Source organism: Equus caballus, chromosome 18 (assembly GCF_041296265.1).
Source record: "Equus caballus isolate H_3958 breed thoroughbred chromosome 18, TB-T2T, whole genome shotgun sequence".
NCBI classification, from domain to species: Eukaryota; Metazoa; Chordata; class Mammalia; order Perissodactyla; family Equidae; genus Equus; species Equus caballus.
In genome coordinates this window covers 61,157,112-61,167,429 of record NC_091701.1, presented here as the reverse complement: position 1 = coordinate 61,167,429, position 10,318 = coordinate 61,157,112, and positions in this window count along the sequence as shown.

Sequence of the window (10,318 nt, the reverse complement as noted above, 5' to 3'; positions counted from 1 at the left end):
GTGCTGAGTAAATATTTGTTGACTAACTCCCTTCCTTTATTAGAACTTGCTTTTAGTTAAAATCCAATAAAGTTATCTCAAGGTGGTTGAGAATGCTTAATATAAGACATCTTCTGGGGGTTACTTTCATTATAATAGAAGACACCTTGCTGTGAGTGAGCCAAAGGAACAAAGCTCTAATTCATAGCAACTCATAGTTTGAAGAAAGTATTTTTGCACTAAAAGGGTTTCTTTTGATGATCTCTGACCCAGGTTCAAGGCCAGCCCTCCTAACACTATCAGAGACAGAGAGTGAGAGAAGAAAAGTTAACGAGAAATAGACTTTGCCTGAGGGACATCAGCACTGCTGTTGAAATTGTGGAGAAATAAACCAAAGGATTTTATTTTAACTAAAGTATATTCAATAGCAAGAGTAAAACCTTTCAGTGCTTTTAAACAACATCCTTTTCTGTCCTACATCTTTCTTTCTGCCAGGTATCTGACTTTTATTTGATCTGAATAAATGCTTTCCACACACGCAAGGGAAAGGAGGCCCTGCCTTGTTAGCTGAGCAATCAGAGGCTGCTCCTTTAGAGGCACAGCCCCTCATCTAATCAAGGACAAAGCGGAGAAATCCCTTTCCTACGGGCTTGTGTCTTTTCTCATAGAAACCCATCATCAGGACAAATTGTAATTAGGAGCAAATCACGGCATGATCAGACTTTTAGTATCTTCTGAAAGACTTAAGTGCTAGATTAAAGTCTATTTAGATGAGAATCCATATGGTGGTTATTGTGTAAGTTTATTTTTGTAAAAATTGGTCAACATTTTTATATTGGTTACTTCTAATTTGTTCTCAATTGCTGCATATATTTTGGCATTTTTGCACTCATTTACTTTTGTTTATACCCGGTCTTGTTCCAGAAAGCATTGAAGGTAGCTGGCCTAAATACACACAGGCAATAAGAAAAAAAGATCTCATCAAAAATTGGTGGAAGAGGAAATAAATATAAAGGAAAAGTGAGCGTAGAAAAGGTGAGATAAGAATAATAAGGGCTAAATCTGGACCATTCGCTAGGTGGTCGGCACTGTTCTGAGCACTTTGCATATATGAATTCGTTTAATCCTGACCACCCACAAGATGGGTGCTATCATTCCCTCCATTTTACCGAGGAGGTAACTGAGGCGTGGAGAAATGATTGAGATGGTACAAATAATAAGTGGTAAAGCTCTGGGACTCAAACCCAGGCCCTCTGGCTCTAGGGTGCTTTACTGATTCAACCATGAAGCCGGAAATAAGGTTAATTTTACACAAAGTAGAAATTGTAAGGTCCTGCAGTCCTGGTAGAAACCAACCACAAATTTACCTCCAAGATTTTTGGCAGACAAAATCGAGGAGGAAAAACGATCGGTTACACGATTCACAGTGTTGAGGAGATAAAAACAAGCTAGTTGCTCAAGAGTAGCATAATTATTTCTGGTGGGGAAGAAAATTCTCTTGTAAATTCTCACAAAGAAGTCACTATGTCATGAAGTGGACACTATTCTCCAGTAAGGCTGTCAGATTTTCGCAGGGCTGTTTCTTACCACATCCTTCACTGCGTTGTAATATATAACCAACACAAAAGCCAAACTCAGTAAAAGGCCATTCTGCAGGGGTGGCCATTTCAGAAGATGTGGTCAGGTTTGTGGGTCTCTGCTGGTCTGGCTTAATTTAGGAAAACGTTTTAGTCTATTTAGAGAGAATAACGGACCGTAGATCCTGCAGGCCACTGTCCATAATTATTATTCCTCTCAATTGAGCTTTTGTAGACCTTTGAGTGGTAGGGAGTTTGAGGTAATTTCCTGACCAGGAGCTGAAGGGCAGCTCTTCCCCTCTGCTGGTTAAGTATGGACCTTTAGCGTTAGCAGCCCATGGAGCTGGGCGAAGGGCGGATTTTCCTGTAGGAGCTGCGGAGATGCAAGGAGACTGTTTGAATAGAGGGCCACCCAATCTGTAGAGGACCATGTTCAGGCTTTGACCACCCCCAAAACATATGGAGCCAAAATGACTTTGTGGAGATCAAGAAGTTACCCAGAGAGAATTTCAACTTGGAATTCTTAAAGCAGGTGCAACCAAATACGTACCTGGGTATTAAAAAAAAGCTCAATAATGGACTCCTAAAGTTAAAATTAAAAAATAAGTAGTAAATATATAAACATCTTTTAAAAAATAAAGTAGTATAAAGACGGTTAATCAAAATAGCAATAATCGTTTGCACCAACCCTCTCCTTTCCTGTTTGACTCACCAAAGGCAATCGCTTAAAGATTTTTTTGTTTTTACATTTTACCCAGATTCACCAATTTTTAATATTTTGTCACATTTACTTTCTATTTCTCTCACTGTATATACATATGTAGAAATATATAGATATAGACAGACGTGATTAATTTTTTGAACCATTCGAGAGTAGTTTGCATACATGACAATGCTTTCTCCTTGAATACTTCAGTATGTATTTCCTAGCTACAAGTTGAATATTGTTTTACACAACCACAGTACAACTATCAAATTTAGGAAACTTGGTGTTGGCTCAATATTTTATTGAATCTATAGTTCATAGTCTGGTTTCATCATTGGTCCTAATGACCTTTAGAGCATTTGTTCTCTTTTAGTGCAAGATCCAGTTTAGGATTAAGTATTGTTATTTATTTGTCAGTCCTCTTAATGTCCTTTCTTCCAGAACAATTCCTCAGCCTTTCTCTGTCTCTCACAGAGTTAACACTTATTTTTACATTTTTTTTATTTTTAAAAACTTTATTGAGATGAAATTTAATTTAAACAATAAACTGTATATAAATTGTACAATTTGATAAGTTTTAAAATATGTATACAAGTTTCCACATGTTCCTTTGTAATTTCTCCCCCCAGCCACCCACCATCTCCCCAGTTCCCCATACGACCACTGATCTGCTTTCTATCATTAGATTAGTTTATATATTTAGAGTTTTATATAGGCAGAATGATAAAGGGCGTGCTATTTTATTTTCTTTCAGCATAATTATTTTGAGATTCATCTATGTTGATGCATGTATCAATATTTCATTCTTTTTTATTGTTGAGAAGCATTCCTCTGTATGCATATACTATAGGTTATTTACCCATTCACCTGATGATGGACATTTGGGTTGTTTCCAGCTTTTGGCAATTACATATGAAGCTATGAACATTCATGAACAAGTCTACTTACCTCCTAGGTAAAGACCTATGTGGATTATCTGGTTGGTGTGTGTTTGACTTCTTAAGGAACTGCCAAGCTTTTCCAAGTGATTGTACTATTACATGTTCCGATAGCATTGTAAGAGAGTTCCAGATCCTCCAATTCCTAGCCAGCACTTAGAATGGTCAGTCTTTTTAATGTTAGTGATTCTAGTAAGTGTGCAGAAGTATCTCATTGCGGTTTTAAGCATTTCCCTAATGACTAATGACGTTGAGCATATATTGTGTGTTTATCTGTCATATGTATATCTTCTCTGGTGAAGTGTCTTTTCAAAAATGCTCCTTGATATTGAGAATTTTGAATGTTTCTCAACTTGAGTTTGTCTCCTGTTTCCTTTTTATTCGATCTGGCTTATGCATACCCAGCTGGAACACTCTGAAAGTAGTACTTCCTCCTCAGAGCATCACATCTGGAGGCACGCTTTCTCTCTGCTATACGTTGGTCAGATGGTCACCTGGTCAATGTGTGGACCAGTCTTTCCACCTTAGAGTTACTCTTTTCATCCTTGCAACTAATAAACAATCTGTGCAGAGAGAATTTGAGACCGTGAAATGCTCCTGCTCCTCATCAAATTGCCCCCTGGATTTAGTATCCCTTGATGATTACTTCTGAACAATCTTTGCTAGCATTGTTGCAAAGTGTTGACTTTATAATTTAAGCACTCCTTCTACGTGTATCAGTTCACATTCCACTACAAGAGAAAGCCTGCTTGACCTCTCTCTCTCCCCCACCCTCCCTCCCTCTTTATGCCCTCCCTCTCTTCTCTATCATCAGTATGGACAGAGGGTGGCCCTTCAAGCTACCTCATGTGTCCTTATGACATGCCCTCATCATTTTTTGAGCATGTCCTTACTTTCTGTCACAAAAAGATGTTCTAAGCTCACTTTGTACCTTTCCTGCTGCAGCCCTGAATTTAGCCATTTTTCTAAGTGGAGTATGAAATCTAGAAACTAGCATCTGGATATTATATATGTTTATTTCTACTAGAGTGTTATTGCTTCTAGCCCTTTAAAGCATATAGAGCTAGGAAACCTATCTATCTATCTGTGACCTGGAAAAGTTTAACAAGTAGCTGGGGGGGGGGAAGAGGCAGGGAGGGGTGAGAAGCCCTGATTTTTAGCTTTTTTCAATTTCCATGGTGTGAATACTCCCACTACGGATGATTTCAAGTAACCATTATAGGGTCACTAAATGTGTCTCTGGAAGGAAATGCAGTGCTCTCATGAGCCAATAGGAGTCAAGCCCAGCACACCACTCTAGCTAATTCAGCTAATCTATCTATCTTCTCACCTACCTACACTTCCAATTCCAATCCAATTCCACGGGGTGCTTCCTTGACTTCACTCATTCCAGATTTTGATCTATCTCCTTCTATAGTGAGAATCCTGCCTCTCAAATAATACTCATTTGCTCATTCCTACAACATGCAAAGAAAAGTTTAAGAATTGTTACACTCGTGTCACTACTGAAAGCAAATCAATTAAAAAGAGTTCAAGATCTAATCGTGTTTCCTCTAGACTGCGTGCCTATAGTTGACGCAGTTCTTATGAGTTCCTTGGGTCAGTCCTCCTTCCCCTTCAGCTTGGTTATGTTTCTCATTTTAGATGTAATTGGGTTCATTTATATGTGTTTGCATTCAGTTTTGGGGTTTTCCTCTCATCTTTGTTGACAATTTTTTTGAATACATAGAACATTAACATAATTCAAAAGTACAAAAAAGTGCATTTAGAGAAGTGTTTTTCTCTCCTCTATCCCTTCTACCCCATCCTACCACACCCCTTATAGGGCTCCACTTTCATTAATTTCTCACTTATCCTTCTTGTGGATCTTTTTGCAAAAATAAGCAAACACATGTGTATTCTTATTTCCTCTTCTTGCTTAGACAAAGGTACCCTCCTTTGATTTAGATTAGAAATCCCTCCATATCAGTTCATAAAGATCTCTCTCTTAAAAAAAACTTTAAAAAAATTTTTTTCATAGCTTCCTAGTACTATTGACTGTAATACTATAATTTATAAGACCCATCTCTTATGCATGAGCATTTGGATTGTTTACCGTATTTTGCAATTATAAATAATGCTGCCATTACCAACTGTGTCTGTATGTATTTTCATATTGTTGAGGTGTATTTTCCGGGTAAATTTCTCAGAAGTAGCATTGCTGGGCAAAAGATAAATGCAGAAGTAGTTTTGTTATATTTTATGACAACCATTTTTTATTAACTTCTCTTTTTTAGTTCTTCTTCAGGTATGTAAGTAACATGCTTATAGTGTTTTTAAAAATATACGTAGACATTGGCATTTGACTTCCTCTTATGATAGGTAAGGATTTAGCACTATTACACATTTCTCTTCCTCTTTCTTCCCAATATAGTTTTATTACTACTCTCCAGCGCTGGCACCTAGGAGTGGCTGGGGAAAGGAACTTAAGTTTGCATAATTTCCCTTAGCTCCCTCCCAAAATAAACACAAGAGTATTCTTGCAATGACAGTGCAGATTTGAGACAAGTTCCCTAGCTCAGCTTCAGTAGTCGGCCCTCCCGGGTTCTAAAGCTGCTGCTCCGGCTCAGCTTCTCCGCTGGTCAACTCGACACCTTCAAACACCTTAGTTCATTTTCTTGTCCATCTGCTACAGCTATGTCACAAACTGGAAACCCCAGGCTGGATCTGGCATTGTTTGGCCCTCATAATATTTTAAAACGTTTTAAAGTAGTCGTCAACATTTGACAGAGTTTTCATAAAAATCCAGATTCTGGCTTTTCTTGGGAAATTGGAATCTCTGGGTATCTGTTTCTTCATGACGACAGTCTTTTGGAGCTGGGAAACTGCTGCCTCCTTAGATGGGGCATGTGCTAACTGGCCTCCTTTACACTACCTGCTGGGCTATGTGAGTTTGCAACTGTCTCTCTCTTCTCTCTGGAACATAAGGACATTAGTGCTCCTGCCTTCCCATTATCTAGGTCAGTGTATATTTATTTTTATGTTGTTGAGCTGAAAATTAATGACAGTATTTGCATTTATTTTACGTCTCTGTTTTATGAAAAAAACATAGCTCATTGAGAAGCCAAGCAGTGGACTAGAATTACGTTTCTTACTCTGTAGGTTTAATGCTATGACTTCTCTAAGGAGAGAGCCTGACTGTATTCTTCACTTCTTCACTCCACCAGTGGCTTCCAGTATACTCAAGTGTTTCCCAAGCCCACAGACATGGCTGTGCTCTACTGCCCACTCCATCCTCCTCAGAGATGTCTTTCCCAGGGCCTCTCTTTCTAGCTCCAATCTGACCTGGGTCATCCTCCTGCTCAGCTGTTATCCTGGGATTTTGCTTCGCTGCTGTCTTGGGTTGGAGACGTTGTTTCCTGGATCTCATGCACTTTTGTTTATGCCTTCATTGTGTGGGGACATACCATCAACCAACCACCGAAGAAAAATTATCTTTATCGTCTGCCTGCTGTTTGCGTCTGGGTAAACGTGCATAGAATTCTAGGTTAAGAAAATTTCCCCTCAGAACTTTGAAGGCTTTCCTCCACAGTCTTCCAACGTATCCAGAGTTCCAATTACAATCTGATATTTGTTCTTCTGCAGGTAAATTGTCAGGGGGTGGGGAGGTGTATTTCTTCTCTGGAAGGTCTTAGGATCTCCTCTTTGGTTCTGGAATTTGACAATTGCCCTTTGAGTGAAAAAGTCCTTACAAGGACCTGCAAGGCCCTCTATCTTCTCGCTCCCCATTCTCAGTTTCTCCTCAACTCCTACTGCTCTCCCATGAGCTCACTCCACTGCAGCCACAGCAGCCCCCTACTGTTCTTTAAACATGCCAGGCATGTGCTGGAGTCTCTGCTCCAGCTGCTGATATGCTCTACTGGCCGTACATTTTTCACCTCCTTCAGTGTCATCTTCTCTCACTCTCCTGCCCACCCTGTTTAATACTGCAACTCTCCTGCTGCTGCCCCACACTCCCAATCCTTGTTACCTTGTTCTACCTTTTTCTTTATTCCATAACTTGTGTCCTTCTAACATACTATACCATTTACTTATGTCTAGTGTTTATTGTCTATCTCTCCCTGCTAGATTCAAATCTTCATGAGATCAAGCAATTTAATTTACTATCTTAAATGCCTAGAACAAAGCCTAGTACCTTATAAGTACTCTGTACATTTTTGTTGGATGATATAGATTCATGTTGAACTCGTACAGCTAGCTCATAAATGATTTCTATTGAGATAGGTCAAAAGACAGATGACAAAGATAATCACAGTGTTCCATTAGTGGAAGAGTTGAACCTAACATCTTTGGGATTACAGGCTTGCAATTTATCAAGGAAAGAAGCTGGTATGCATTTTAGATGGACTGCTATAAGCCAATAGGTCTGTATTTGTGGGGTGCAAAGAGTTGTTCTTTCAAAAACTGAGAAGTTAAACAATAAATCCATTGGATGGGACTGTTTTGGACATTAACTTGAGGGACAAACAGGAAGTTGAAGAAACCAATCAGTTCTACCAGGCTTGGTGACAGCTCTAATGAAAAGCTTTGGGGGGAAAAAAGAGATTGAATATGTCTTTTACATCATTTTTTGGCTTCAAAAATATCCTGTCTCATATCCCCAAAAACCCCATCATGCAGATAACCAACTACACTAGTGTAATCTGTTAATTCAATAAAACACAAACTTCAGCTGATGCATTTAAAATTCTAATGAAAACTGCGAAGGATTACAGCATAGAGTTCAAAGAACAATTGTTCATTGATGGTTTATATACATTGTGAGGATTGTGTATAAATGGACTTGTACACATATTTTTTCTTTCATCCATTTATTCTCCAAATATCATTGAATGCTGAGCCCATGGGATCAAAAGTGAACAAGATACAGTTTTGGTCTTCAAGGTTCATGCAGCCTAGAGCAGGGAAACAGGCAAGTAACAGGCCTAAACTTACAAGGTAGGAGTTGGAATCTAATTTTCTGATTCTCTAGAATATTGTTTAGAGTTTAATTTAAAATTCATATCTTCAAGGCTTTGTACAATGCGATGGATAATTAACAAATACTTCAAACATCCATTGTTGAAGTGAGATGCACTTTTGACTTTTAAACATCTATTTTATACCCATGTTGCAGTTAACTACGACGTGATACTAAAAATCTTATTGCATGTTATAATGACTAAGTTCCTGTTTTTGAAGGATCCATATTACCCTTGACTGTCTCAAAACTTTGTGTACAATTTGTATGCCTGGATGCTAGATTTCTTAAACAGAAAAGAGATGAGAGGTAGAATAAAGTAGTCATTTTTGGAGCCAGGTTTCACTTGTCAAGGAAAATTTCATGGAGGAAGCCAGTTTGAAGAGCAGCTTGAAGACGACACATGGAACTGACGCAGAGCTGGCCAATAGTCTGCTAACAGTTATATGAGCATCGCGGACAAATCTATTCTCCCCAGCCTAGTGTCAGGACACATGCTGACTTTTAGCTGCGCTGAACTTTTCAAGTTCGAGACATTTACGTGTTTTTAAAATTTTACTTCACGGCAACTCATTTGATATTAATTTGGCCAAAATCATATTAAAAAATACTGTGTATAAATGGCCACCGGAATGCATTTCTCCCTTCAATTCTAACTCTTGGGGCTGGGTGAGGAGGTTTTATATTAAGGCTTATTCACACCAAGGCATGCTGGCTTTTGTTGCCAACTAGTTGTGATTCAGGAGGACTGAAAACTAGGCTCTAGTTTCTTTAATTGGAGAATTACTGCTTGGGTTCGGTTTTCATGGCTTGATCCCATAATGGATGAATTGGCCTACTGCTGAGGGAACACATTTCACACAGCGTAGATCTGGGTGAGGATATTTATCCACTGGCTTTATATAGAGTATATTTTATCCCAAATGAAGAATGTTAAAACAAATGCTTACTTGAAAATAAGTCATAGAGTTTAAATACCAGAATAGTGAACAAGGGGAGAAAGAGTAAAGATGGACAGGAAGGGAGAAGGGAATACGGTTACTTGGAAGAAGCAAGGGACAGAATAAAGCAAAGGCAAAAACCACGGCAGTTTAGCGGGCGATGCAACCGATATATTAAGCCACTAAGGTTATTCGATGTTTGGTGCTGGAAGGCATGATTATGACTGCTGTAACTTATTTTAAGAAAAGGGAGAACATGCTTCATTGGATAGTGGCTTTTACTTTTGACATTTTATATAGCAGATTTAAACACATCTAAGTACTTTTCAGTCTATAAGGCCAAAGTCTTCACTTTGCAGACTTCTCAAATTTCACACGCAGAAAGTCATGCAAACTAAATGAATAAGCTACCTAGTACTTAGCACCCTAAAGTACTTCAGCGACTCTAGAAGGTTATAAATATAAAACAAATTTCTTTTGCTCTCAAAGACCTAACAATCTACTTTGGAAGATAACATATAGAATAATTGGAGAATAATACAGGGCTGAATAAAAGCTTATGCTTTCTTGGGGCTGGCCCAGTGGAATGGTGGTTGAGTTCATGCACTCTGCTTCTGTGGCCTGGGGTTCGTGGACTTGGATCCTGGGCACAGCCTTACACACTGCTTGTCATGCCATACTTTGGTGGTATCCCATATACAGGGTAGAGGAAGATTGGCATGGATGTTGGCTCAGGGACCATCTTCCTCAAGCAAAAAGAACAAGATTGGCCGCAGATGTTGGCTCAGGGCCAATCTTCCTCATCAACACCCCGCCCCCCCAAAAGCTTATGGTTTCTTATAAACAAATACTAAGTTATGTGGTAGAGAATGAGATAGTTTTAGAAACTCAGAAATCAATGTGGAGTAAAGAAGCCAGCAAAGGCTTCAAAAAGGAAGATGGAATTTGGGCTTAAAGGATTAGGTGAAGAATTAAAAAGCCATCCCGGTAGGAAAATACTATGAAGCAAGGTATGAAAATATAAATTAGTGACCTTCCCACAAAATATTTTGGTGTGAAAAATAATAATTAAAAAACTCTGCGGGCCGGCCCCGTGGCCGAGTGGTTGAGTTCGTGAGCTCTGCTTTGGTGGTCCAGGGTCCCCCCGTTCGGATCCTGGGTGTGGACATGGCACTGCT